A 14,678-nucleotide genomic window follows, 5' to 3' on the forward strand; every position below is an offset into this window, starting at 1 on the left:
GATTTTTTTCTTAAGCACTCTCTACAAACCTTAAGGTAGAATGAATTCAAAGTCTTCTATATTAGCATGGAATAACTTTTCAAGGATTCAGGCTAACTTCTGAAAAGTGACCATTCTTTATGGAGAAGATAGGACAGAACTTGCATGCTTCCATCTTTGATGAAATACTCTCATTTTTTTTCAATGTTTGAGATAATTAGTGGTGACTTCTATTTAAGACAAATTCAATGAAAATTTTTATTAGAATCCCTATTTTCTCATATTAATATAAACAGACATTTTAAAAGGCATTAGAGGCTGGGCACAGTGGCTCACACCTGTAATCCCAGCACTTTGGGAGGCCGAGATGGGCGAATCACTTGAGCCCAGGAGTTCAATACTAGCCTGGGCAACATGGCAAAACTCCATCTCTACTAAAAGTACAAAAATTAGCTGGGCATAGTGGTGCACGCCTATAGTTCCAGCTACTTGGGAGGCTGAGGTGGAGGATCACTTGAGTCTGGAGGTGGAGGTTGAATTGAGCTGAGATCATGCCTCTGCACTCCAGCCTGGGCGACAGAGTGAGACGCCATCCAAATAATAATAATATTATTATTACTATTATTTAAAGGCATTAGAGAAATGCTGTGAAATATTCAATCACTCTATGCTGAATTATAACTACTCTTCCAATGAAAACAGACATTATTTAAATTATATTTTATAAAAAGAAGTCTGTAAAATGTGAATGAAATTGTAGAAAGCCCTGAAAATGTAACTTTTTGCAAATATGAAAAGGGGTGCCTAAAATTTCTCTTTTTTGTGTGTCATATAAGTGCAATAAATGCAGTAAATTTTTCTCCTTTTAATAACCTATTCTCCTTCTTGGTTAAGCTAGGAAAAGGTCTTATTTAATTGAAGGACTTTTGCTTCCATCCGCATGGTGCCTGACTGCTTGTTTCAAGTCATCAGTCCCCTTCTGGCTGATTAACTAGTCTTCTTCCTAAGCCTGAAGGGGCTGTGTCTGCTCTTGACTCAGATCCTGGATGACCTAGAACCCCACAACCCTCTCTCCACAAGTAATTATAGTAGTATCTATCTACTCTTTTTTTTTTTTTTTCCAAGATCATTTTCAGACAGGATTATCAGAAAGATAGGATTCAGGGAAGGTCTGGCTTCCCCTACAGGAGGAAAAAGAGCTGCCACCTAATATCCAAACTGGATATCCAAAACCTGCAGGAGCCTACAGAAGTGGAGATGGAGTTATTTTCCCCAGAACCCTTCACTTAGGACATCATACCTTTCTTGTTTTTTTGTTTTTGTTTTTGTTTGGTTGTTGTTATTTGGTTGGTTGGTTTTTTTTTGAGATGGAGTCTTGCTCTGTCACCCAGGCTGAAGTGCAATGGCTCTACCTCAGCTCACTGCAACCTCCGCCTCCCAGGCTCAAGCAATTCTCCTGCCTCAGCCTCCCGAGCAGCTGGGATTACAAGCGCCCACCACCACGCCCTGCTAACTTTTGTATTTTTAGTAGAGATAGGGTTTCACCATGTTGGCCAGGCTGGTCTCGAACTCCTGACCTCATGATCCACCCACCTCAGCTTCCCAAAGTGCTGGGACCACAGGTGTGAGCCACTGCGCCCAGTCAACATTATACCTTTTCAGGGATAACACGTCCACATCATCTTTAAGGTGCTCCTGCCGCTTTTCAGCATATGCTCTCTATTCTCTCGTTACTGACCACCTTCCTCATTTCTCATCCCTACAGCTGCCCTATTGCTGTGTATGACGTGTGTAGACACATACACACACTCCTTCCCCCTGGCTCAGAGATGTGGATCCAAGTATTTGTCCTTCATAACTGGTCTTTCAGTTGCTCATCTGGCCCTGCCAATCCCTCTCCGCATCCTAATTTTCAGCTTTGGTTCCTACTGATAACTGCAAAACTATAAAATTATTTGAAAGAATTCTGAGAGGACTTATTAACATGTATTTTTATAAAAGGGCTTAGTAAGTAAATTTTTGAAAAATTAACAATTGTACCAGAATAATTTGAAACTTCTTTCTAGTTTTTTTTGTTTGTTTGTTTTTTGGTTTTTTTTTTAGATGGAGTCTCGCTCTTTCACCTAGGCCGGACTGCTGTGGCACTATCTCGGCTCACTGCAAGCTCCGCCTCCCAGGTTCACGCCATTCTCCTGCCTAAGCCTCCCAAGTAGCTGGGACTACAGGCGCCCGCCACCACACTCAGCTAATTTTTTGTATTTTTAGTAGAGATGGGGTTTCACCGTGTTAGCCAAGATGGTCTGGATCTCCTGACATCGTGATCTGCCCGCCTCGGCCTCCCAAAGGGCTGGGATTACAGGCATGAGCCACTGTGCCTGGCCCAGGTTTTTTTTTTTTTTTTTTTTTTTTTTAAGAGAAGTTTTGCTCTGTCACTCAGGTTGTAGTGCAGTGGCATGATCATAGCTCACTGCAGCCTTGAACTCCTGGACTCAAGTGATCCTCCTGCCTCAGCCTCCCATGTAGCTGAGATTATAGGGACATGACATCATGCCCAGCTAATTTTTTCAAGCTTTGAATGTCTACAGTTTATGTTTCTTCTGTTAATTTAGTATGTATATAAATTAAATCCTTTAATCATTCAATATTTCTTAAACATCTAATATAACAATAGCATAGTAATTCATATTATTGTTTGTAAAATAGTATATGCTTTATCTAGTTTTCATAATGCATATTCTTAATGGATCCATTTTAGTTTTTAGCTCTGTAATTCCAGTTAGGCTATAAGTCTTTAAAGAAAAATTTCTATGTGAGAATTCTTCACATCCTTTAGGGAACAAATTAAAAGGAATATGTCAATTTTACTTCTCAAATTTCTTGATGGAAAAAACCCAAAATCATCAGCATGAAACTTTAACCGATTTAATATTTTTATTATGTCTTGGCAGAGTAAAACTTACAGTATTTCCTCTTGACTGAAGATCAAGACATAATAAAAATATTAAATAAGTTAAAGAGAAATAATCAGAATAAGAAAAATGAGAAATCCAAAACCTATTTTGTTCTCACTATTTAAATTTCAAACCAACAGACTTCATGAAAAATGTTCTAAGGCGATTCCTTATAGTTTTAAGTCTATGGCACCTAAAATTTATACAAAAATGTTGCAAAATTATTGCTATGAACTTTCAGTTATAAAACCCAGATACAATGATCTATTTAGAGAATGGATTACTTAACACTTATCCTGTATTATAGTCTGCTGTACAGAGGTTAAATTATGTTGTAAGATGTGCAGTTTGAAAATGCACATATCAGCCAGGAGCGATGGCTCACGCCTGTAATCTCAGAACTTTGGGAGGCCAAGGCAGGCAGATCACCTGAGGTCAGGAGTTCAAGACCAGCCTGACCAACATGGAAACCCCGTCTCTATTAAATACAAAAAATTAGCCAGGTGTGGTGGTGCATGCCTGTAATCCCAGCTACTTGAGAGGCTGAGGCAGAAGAATTGCTTGAACCTGAGAGGTTGAGGTTGCAGTGAGCAGAGATTGTGCCACTGCACTCCAGCCTGGGCAATAAGAGCGAAACTCCATGTCAAAAAAGAGAAGAGAAGAGAAGAGAAAAGAAGGAAATATCTCCTTAGTATCACAAATGTGTAGTAAAGTAACTATCAGAGCAACTTAGCAGTGTCAATACTAAGACTTATTTTATCTGTTCTACAATATCGAACTCTAATATTTTCCATTAGAATTTTAATAATAAAAATTTCATCATTAATGGATTTAATAAAATATCATAATTTTCTTTTATCCCACAAATTCATTCTCTTAATGTGATGTTTGGCTTTAGCCTCAATCTTATCTGAATATGGATATTTAACTCTTGGTCATTCAACAGTCAGCCAAATATGTATTCTGTAAGCTTCTAAACAAATTCACATGTGTACATGTTCTTTTTATACAAATGACTTATTACTATACTACTCTTCAGAAAATAGTTTAATGATAACATAGATCTATCTCACTCTTTCTAACAGTTACATTTGATTATGTTGACATCCTCTAAAGTATGTAATCACTCTCCCAGCAATGGAAATCCAAGTAGTTTCTAGGTTTTTCTTTTTCACAAACGATGCTTAATGAATGTGGCTTTACATTTATCTTTGTATACTTTTCCCAGTGTATGAGTGTCATACTTTTCTCAAAGTGGAATTGCTTTTTTTTTCTGTGTGCATTTTAAACTTTGATAGAGATTGCCAATAGCAAATAACAATAGATTATGAGAAAGCTATTCCTCATATCCTTGAACAGCCCATCATTGGCTTTCTTTTCTGAAAAATGTATTCATCTTTGTGTCAAGGATTAAAAATGGTAAGAAAAACATTACAGGTGCTAGCTAGCCAGAGAAAGAAAGAAAAAATATATATATATATATATATATAGTTAAAATTCAATCTCATTTAAAATAATTTTAACTTTTGCTAACAAAGGCAAATCAGTAAATATTAAGATCTTTAATATCCTTTTCCTCTGCCACTTTTATTTAGCCAGTATTATCTTACAAAGATACATAAATCAAAACCCCCTTGCTAGGGCCTCTTACCTGGTGACTCTTTTGCCTTCTTTCCAACTGGCGTCCACCAGATGTCTCCCCTCTACATCAAGGTGTTCTTTTCAAAAACGCCTATTGCTTTCAGAAACACCTACCGGCAGAGTAAAACTTACAATATTTCCTCATAGAATTTTTCTTCTTTTTTTCAGGGCACAGATCATCTATTTAAACATAAAAAATGGCTCGACACTAATAGTATTTCTCCCATTTTGGAAAAAAAAGAAGGACTGATATCCATAAAAGTAAAAAAACAAAAACTTTAGGAAAACATCATTACATAAGGGGATGGTATGTACCTTGATAACATAAAATGATTTTACCTAAGAGAATCTACCAACTGAACTCATTTGTTTGGGTATAATAAAGATATATCTCCTTATAATTGAAATATATTTAACTCTGCTTACATTTTATGAAAGTCATGTTTAATACTTTCAATATTTCTCAAAGGTAATCTCTTTCTGGTGTTGCCAAATTACAAATATTGAGTGTTCAATACATATTTTAATACCTTCTGTATCACTTGATATTGGCAGGTGACTTATAAGAACAAAACAAAACCTCTACATTGACAAAGGAGCTGTGGCAGCAGAAGGGGAGGCAAGTAGAGGAGAGCCTCAAATAACACAAGAGAAAATGCAGTTATTCAATTCAGTGTTGTATTTATAGTATTGTGCATCTAAATAGTCATGGTAGAAGTACCAGAGAAAACACAGACGCCAAAGATCTCTTAAGATGCAGCCAAATCATTCTCATGCTCAAAACAGGAATGTGGGAGAGGAAAAGAACCACATGAGTTATTTTATTTTTTTACCCCCAATTTTTCATTGCCTTTCACCTTTCTTATCTACCTGCAAGAAGTTTCTTTCGAATTAAGCTTGCAAAAGAAAAATGAAGTTGCATACCCCTGTCCTCTTCACCATCCCAAATCCTCTTATACAAGAAGATAATATTTCCATTCCTATTTTTCAAAGTATCACCTCCTTTAATCCTCATGACTACTCTGCAGGCATTATTGAACTTAGAGGGACAGGTTAAGGAACGTGTCTACCACATACATTCGGACAAACCAGAACACAGAACTCCCAGCTCTTTCCACTGCAGAGCATCTATTTTACGTGCAGCAACTTTGCCTGTGGTATCTCCAAGTCCCTAAACTTCTGGCTCTTCAAAAATAAAGATATTCATGACCAGCCTGGGCAACATGGCAAAACCCTATCTTTACAAGAAAAAAATTAGCTGGGAATGGTGGGGTGCACCTGTAGTCCCAGCGACTCAGGAGGCTGAGGTGGGAGGACTGCTTGAGCCTGGGAGGCAGATGTTGAGTAGCAGTGAGTTGAAATCACACTACTGTACTCCACAGTCTGGATGACAGATTGAGACCATGCCTCACAAATAAATAGAAAGATAGATAGATATAATTGAACTTTATAAAACCCACCAAAATAAATTCTAATGGATTAAAGAGTGCGATAAAAATGGCACTTTAAAGGAGAAAAAAATTTGGATATTGATGTAATCTTTAGTATTAGAGAAAGAGATTGCAGAGGCATAGCACTGACAGCAAAAAAAAAAAAGGAAGAAAAAACAGATCTGTAGATAAGAACAGTTTTATACTTCTTAATTTAAAACACCATAACTAGGCTGGGCATGGTGGCTCATGCTTGTAATCCCAACACTTTGGTAGGTGAGGTGGACGGATCTCATGAGCCCAGGAATTTGAGACCAGCCTGGGCAGCATGGTGAAACCCTATCTCTGAAATAAAAAAATAAAAATAAAAATAAAGCACCATAAATAAATAAAAATATGAATTACAATGTGAGGAAGTACTTGCAACATATATGACAGGCAAGAGGTTTATTCTTTCAATATTTAAAATTCTTTTAAAAATCAATAAGAGAAGATAAATAACCCATTAAAATGGACCAAAGACATGATAAAAAAACACAGTTCCATCCAATAATACATGTGATAAATAAATATGAGATAATATAAACAAGCATGAAAACATGTCCAGTCTCATTAGTTATAGAATTTTTAAAAACTTAAGACAATAGATGTTGAACTGATCTTATATCCATTTGGGCAAGAATTTAAAACAATACTCTTTCAATGGTGTGAAGAAACTAGACACTCATATTTTTGATGGGAAGTAAATTTGTATAACCTTTCTGAAGATCAATTGGGTAAAATATTTTAAAGGTCTTATAAATGTACATACACTTGAACCCAGAAATTTTTAGTTATCAGGATTTCTCTTATGTTAAAATTATTAATGAATTCAAAGATATTTATTGCAATATATGTATTTTAAGTACCATAAAAATAGGATTCAACTTAAACGCCCAAATATAGGGAATTGGTCAAATTACACTGCATCCTTACAATAGATTATTTTAAAGTCACTGAAAAATATCATGGTGCAGGATAATATTGGATTTTTTCTTTTTTCTTTTTAAACTTTTAATTGACAAGTAATAATTGTATGTGTTTTGGGGGTGCAGTGTGATGTTTTGATATGTGTTTATAATGTGGAATGATTAAATCAGATTAGTTAACAAATCAACACCTCACATACTTATCTTTTGTGATGAAAACACCTAAAATCTACCCTTTTAGCTATTTTAAAATATGCAATGAGTTATTGTTTATTATGGTCACCATGCTATGCAATAGATTATTAAAACTCATTCCTCCTGTCTAACTAAAACTTAATATCCTTTGATCAACAGCTCCCCTTACCCATCCACACACCCCTTTCTCGGCCCTTGGTAACTACCGTTCTTCTGTGAGCTCACCTTTTCACATTTTCTTTATCCATTCTTCTGATGATGGACCCCTAGATCTCTTCCATATATTAGCTATTGTGAATAACATTGTAATGAACATGGGAGTGCAGATATTTCTTTTGCATATCAACTTAAATTCCTTTCGAGATATATCCAGCAGTGGGATTGCTGGATCATATGGTTGTTCTATTTTTAGTCTTTTGAGGAATCTCCACACTGTGCTTTATAATGGTTCTATTAATTTACATTCCCACAGACAGTACACAAGGATTCCCTTTTCTTCACACCCTCACCAACATTCTTCACACCCTCACCAAAATGTCTATTTGGTAATAGCCATTCTAACAGGTGTGAGGTGATATCCCATCGTGGTTTTAATTTGCATTTCTTTGATGATTAAAAACTTTTCCTCTAATATCAGTAACCAGATAAAGATGCCCACACTCATTACCTTTATTCAACATAGTACTGGAAGTTCTAGCCACAGCAATTACATAAGAAAAGGCATTCAAACAGAAAAGAAAGAAGTGAGATTGTCTGTTTGCTGATGACATGATCTTTAATCAAAGACGAAAGACTTTTAAGACTAAAAGTCTAAAAGTCTGCACATAAAAAAAACTGTTAGAACTAAAGACTGCACAAAAAAAACTGTCAGAACTGATAAACAGATTCAGTAAAGTTGCAAAGTACAAACAAAAATCAATAGTGTTTCTTTAGGCTAACAACAAATCATTTGAAAAAAAATTAAGAAATCAGTCTCATCCACAATAACATGAAAAATATTTAGAAGTAAACAATCAAGGAGGTGAGAGATTTGTATACAGACAATGTCCAACTTACGATGGTTTGACTTACAATTTTAAGCTGGTGTGAAAGTAATACACATTCAACAGAAATCGTACTTTGATTTCCCATACAATCATTTTATTTTTCACTTTCAGTACAGTATTCAATAAATTACATGAGCTATTCAACACTGTATTATCAAATGCTGTTGATGGGAGTGCAAATTAGTTCAACGTTGTGGAAAGCAGTGTGGCAATTCCTTAAAGAGCTCAAAACAACTATCATTCAACCCAGAAATCCCATGACTGGGTATATACCCAAAGGAATATAAATCATTCTGCCATAAAAGACACATGCACACGAATCTTCATTGCAGCACTATTCACAATAGCAAAGACATGGAATCATCCAAAATGTTCATCAATGACATATTGGATAAAGAAAATTTGGTACATATACACCACCAAATATTAATTATGCAGCCATAAAGAAGAACGAGATCATGTCTTTTGCGGGAACATGGATGGAGCTGGAAATCATTATCCTTAGCAAATTAAGTGGGAACTAAATGAAGAGAACTCATGGACACAAAGAGGGGAACAACGGACACCAGAGCCTGCTTGAGGGTGGAGGTTAGGAGGAGGGATGGGATCAGGAAACACACCCCCATGACATGAGTTTACCTATATAAGAAACCTGTACATGTCCCCCTGAACCTAAAATAAAAGTTAAAAAAAAAAGAAGTCACCATTATTTTCAGATTGATTGACAGTGGCAGCACTAGCTAACATTTATTGAACATTTTCCACATGCCAGGACACTGTCCTAAGTGCTTTACATTTATTAATCTATTCACTCTTCCCAGTAGGTCTATGAAATAGGTGGTCTTTTTATTGCTACTTGATGAGGAAACTGAGAAAAGGAAAGTTTAGATAATTTGCCAAAGGTCACATAGTAACTAAGAGAGCTAGGTTTCAAATCCTGACTGCCTGGTTTTAGAGTTTGTATACTTTAACTTCTACATTACTTTATACAATATATTGAGAGATAAACATAAAACCCTTTGAGACCTAGAAAGAAGAAAACCTGATGGACTGTCAAGCAAGATCATAGGAGAAAAGTCCTTTACACTGAGCCTGCACATACCCAGAGCTTTCCAAAGGTTTCAGTCCTTTCATCTGAAAGGAAAGAGCTTAGATGGCTAATCTCTAAGGTCTCTTCCTACCTGATGTTTCTGTGCTGTTGTCAGCAAATGCTTGCTTTGTTTTATATTTCTTTCAGGCACAAGGCTGGGCTCTGTGGGGCTAAACAAAAGCAGAGGGCATGGACTACTCCTTCGGGGCGGGGCTCTTGATGCTCATTTGTGCCAGGTGAACCCTCTAGAGACATGAATCCACAGCCAGTCAGGTTGGTACCTGAGGCCAGCTCCCTTTGACGCTGTAATTGACTCCCAAGTTTTAGACATGTTAGAATTTTGCTATTGCCAGAATATTTATAAAAGAGTTTTACAGTACCTGGGGCTCGTGAAGGGATTAGGAATTTGGAGTGAAATGCTTCTTCCTCTAAAAATGTTTGGATTTAATTGTTGTGGCAGAGACTCTTGGTTGTCCCCCAATATTCTTTCTCGCTGTTGTCCTTCTAAATGGAATCCTTGATATTAGTTGGTCACATCCAGAATAATTATTACATTCTCCAGCCTTCCTTGCAACTAGGTGTGGCTGTATGACTAATTTCTGGCAATGAGATATAATAGATTTGTTGAATGCAACTTCTAAGAAGTATTCTTAAAGTGAAGGATCAACTTTTTCAGCCCCCTATCTTTCTGTTGGCTGGACATAGACATAATGACTGGAGCCTAAGCAGCCATTTTGAACTATGAAATGGAAGCTATGTGTTGAGGATGTGGTGTGGTAAGACAAAGGAGTCTATGTCTTTGATGATATTGAAATTACTTTTTCCAACTCGAACCAGCTACCATGAGTCATTTAATGTGCCTGGGGGGGAAACTCCTCCATATTATTTTTTATAACTTCTGTAACTTCACTATTATTCAGGAACATTTGTTAATTACAGCTGAACCGCATCTTAACAAACACAGGTGTCCTTGGTGTAGTAAGTAGTTAGCTATGATTTGGGGTCTCTTGTTTATTTGTAAGATAAGCCCATGCCTTCCATTTAGGACAGATACAAATGTAGAAACAAATACATCTGATACAAAGGCACCTGTGCTTTCTGTATTTCTTATAAATCAAAGTACACTTTGGAGCAAAACTACATCCACTCTGCTGCTGGAAAAGATGACATGTGTTGTTGGGCACAATCATCTCGCTTTCTCCTTTCTGCTGTCAGTTTACTCCATTTGTGTTGTTGGTGCTTTGTCTTGAGGTATACTGTAGGCAGTTTTTAAACTCATTTTGTGTGATAAGCACAAAAGCGATATGAAGAGAGAGACTTCTATGAAGTAAACATGAATGAAAGAAACAACAAGAAGTTCAAAATGGTGGGAAAAAATGATAAATGTTGCAAGTGACTTTAGAAAGAAATTGTTGGATGGTTGGGATCATTTTCAATGACAGATAGATGACTGGAAAACTTGGAAGATGCTCTCATGATGCCATTGCAAAAGCCAGCAAGTGATGTAGAAAATGGAGTCATGCTTGGCTTGAGAGAAACACCAGTATGAAATGTTTTTCGCTATCACAGCAATTAATGAGAAGCCTAGGAAGCTATTAAAGAACTTAAGGACTAAGCAGATGAAAGTCCACAAATTAGAACATTTCACAAAGTACAGATGATTCAAGAGCTTTTGAAACTGCGTATCAAAGTGATTGGTTTAAGTAATATACCTTCTAAATGTATCTTAAGTAATATACCATGTCCAAAAGGTTTCCCTAAAACACTCATGGACATCATCAGGGAGCAGGGCTACTGGTTACAACAGATTTTCAGTGTAGATAAATGGGCTGATTTCGGAAACAAAATGCCGAATAGAACGTTTTTCAGTAAAACATCTAAAAGCATAAATTCCATACTCTAATTTGGTGGAAGTATATTTGAAAACTGAAAGTTTTAATCCCATATGAAGTTACTTGGATTTAAGAACAAATGATGGACTCACAAAAGTGCTTGTAGAAAATGTTCTAAGTAGAGAAACTTCTGGGCTAATTTAAAATATATGACTATCATTCAAGTTTAGTGAATCAATGTTTGAAAATATAAATATGGCTGAGCACAGTGGCTCACACCTGTAATTCCAGCACTTTGGGAGGCCGAGGCTAGAGGATTCCTTCATGCCAGGAGTTTGAGACCAGCCTGAGCAACAGAGTGACACACTATGTCTAAAAAAATTTTTTTTAATTTAGTAGGGTGTTGTGGTGTGCACCTATAGTCTCCATTACTTGGGAGGCTGAGGTGGGAGGATTACTTGAAGCTAGGAGGTCGAGGCTGCAGTGAGCTATGATTAGAATCTCCTCCAACCCAATTTAACCTAGGAAATTGCCTGAAAAAAAAAAAAGGTACTCCTCAAACACAAAGAAATCCTTCCATATGACCATTCTGCATTTGGTATTATCACTAAAAGTAAGAGACAAGAACGGCTCTTATCAATCATCAAGTTATTTAGAATGGCTTCTAGAATACAAAATATTGTTTATTATTCTTTATTGGGAGTAAATTTAGGTCTTTAAAAAAACGTTTTAAACTTTTGTATTACAAAGCAAAACTTAAGTTATATAAGAAAGCACATTGAACCTAGTGAATTTAAGCTTTCTTCTTCACAAACATTTGAATCAAAGCACAAAAAAATACTGGGGAAAAATGTATGCACACTTACTCGCTTGTATTTTATTAATCTTATCTAGAGCTTCATTAAATTTCTTTTCTAAAATTTACATAATATCCCTCATCATTCTTAATTCTACTAGTGGACCAAATAATGTTTGATAAATATAATATTATTCTTCAAATACTCAAATTCTTACATTTAGCAGTGTCTAAAAAATAATACTAATAGTAACTCCCTGTAAATAACAACTATGTGTAAAGAATGATCACCTTCCTAATCTTTCTTTTGCAGCGCTTAATGACTCAACAAGGCCTGAAGGACTATGCAAATTTAAATGGCCTATTATTGACTGCCGCAAACCAACCTATAATTATATAAAATACAAAATCTTTTGCTCTGGGAAATGCTGAAACACAAAACAAAGCTTTTAGAACCTGTGTAGAATCTCTAATGGTGTGCAAAAGAAAATTAGATGTTGTAAGCTTGAGATGTGGGTTCTAGTGTCAATTCATTTGGTCTGGGTCTTTGGCTAGGAGCACCCCTTCTCTGGAACAATCTCCTCCTTCTATGGAATTAGAAGCTTGGGGATAGGGTGGGCAGGTTTATTTATTTTTGAAGCCTTTTCCAGACTGAGAAATTATACTTCTAGGAAGTATTAAGCACTCAGAATATAAGTAGCATTGAACAAGTTTTGCCTTTCACAGCAAATTATAAGCAATGTCTTCTCAAAGTTACAGTGTGAAGTATAAAGTCTAAGTAGCAGTTTAAAGTAGTTTAGAAATTAAGCAAAATGTCAAGTATAGAAGATAATATTGACAATATAATGAGAAAGTGCAGATACATATACATCTGTCACTGGTTAACATTTCAAGTCTTTTTCTGAGTGTGCCTTTAGTTTTAAACCTATTAAACTCTCTTGGTGTTCTCATTTTGCATGTTAATTACTTCTTCTTAAATCCAAACCTTCACCCTTTTCTCATGTTCAATCTTTTGCTGAAATCTTCCTTCTTTATTCCCACCCTCACTGATCATTGTTTTCTGATTTCTCCAATAGGGGGAACCCCTCTGTAAAAATCAACAGGTGTTTAATAAATCATGCTTTTCAGTTACCTCACTTGAACATTTGCTTTTTTCTCTACTGGTGTACAAATGCTGAAAATAGTCAAGTCTATGAGATTGGGAGGTAATCAACAGTGGCTGGATGGTAGATACTGGCTTAAGAACCTCCATGCAGAAAGCTCAATAGGGCAGGGTGCACTTGGCAGCCTCTTCATTTGTTTACATCCTCATTAGTGATCAGTGAAGTTGGTTGTACAGGAAAGGTAAAAAGAATATTCTGTGCCCTAGCCTGGATAAATCACCCAGGCTCAGCTGGAATTTTTTGTTTCCAATCATTTGAACACAAGTGGGTGCCAGACAGAGTCATCACCATGTAGGAAGTCAGCAAAGAACTGAACAAGAGGGTGAGATCTCAGGAAGCTAAGTGCTTTGGAAACTGGTGGCAGGGAGGAGAGAAGCTGGGCATGCCTCCTTTGGAAGAAGGGTGTTGATCTGGCTCGAGAAGGACTGAGGGCTCAAAAATGTGAGCTGTTGTACTCAGTGATAACTTCGTGACCCCATGTTGTGGTTTTTGTTGTCACCATAGCAGATGGGTTACCTTGGTAGTGAAGCTTTGGTTGGCCACAGGAGCAGAAGGCAGGGTGCTCTCAGATCCAGGGAGGGGTGATGGGGAAAGAGATGGGGGATAGAACCAGAGAGGCAGGTGGCATGACTGGACTTTCTGTCTGCGTGAATGATGATGGCGGTGTCACTGGTGGGCTTGCCAAAGTGTACAAAATACAAGACCTGAACTACAAGAGTTGTGGCAATTATGCCAATAGACACACCATAAAAGTTTTCAAGAGTGACCAGGGTTTTGCTGAAACCTGAAAAGGTTTATGAAAGGTGAATATTTCAGCAAATTACACAGTGATGACATAGGTAACTGATTTTACTTAGAATAAGACTAACATTCTTCATCACTTCAAATGCTGTAATTTAAAACAAAGTTTTCAGCCCTCTCTCACACACACATGCACACATACATACATATATTTGTCCACAGCCTGTGAGACAGAACATCCCCTCTTAGTTCTTCCTCCTTTGTACAAAGCAATAAGGCTTCATATCCAATGCCAATAGATTGCCTCAGGAATATATTACATTAAGTTTTTCTTAGCTACTAACATCTCAATATAAATTAAATTTTCTAATTAGTCCTAATGCATAGAAAAGTAATGGAAAGATATCAAAACATATAGATTGATTATCTTTGGATGGTGGAAAATTGCAGGATTTTTTTGGATCATTGGCAATTATTTATAATTTTCACATTATATGTTAAGATTTTATAATTATAAAATTATTTATTAAATATATCTGGATATGTGAAACATAAATAAAAAATTCTATTAGTTTAGAAATATATAAAAATAGAAAAAAATTCACTCTGCTGCACAGCAGGATCTTAAAAGAATAGAATGCAGCTGCAGCACTGATGCACCTCTAGGGACCCGGAGCCCAGCTGTTGTCTGGAGATCGCATCGTGGCAGCTGGAGCCCTGTGGAGGATCTGATGGAGAAGGGGCTGCCTGTTCCATTTTACCATTATTCCAAAGACTACTGAGGACTTCCCACCTCCTCCCCAACCCCTAAACCTTACTCACTGTGGCTGGAAGGCCACATTGTAC

Source organism: Nomascus leucogenys, chromosome 4 (genome assembly GCF_006542625.1).
Source record: "Nomascus leucogenys isolate Asia chromosome 4, Asia_NLE_v1, whole genome shotgun sequence".
NCBI lineage: Eukaryota > Metazoa > Chordata > Mammalia > Primates > Hylobatidae > Nomascus > Nomascus leucogenys.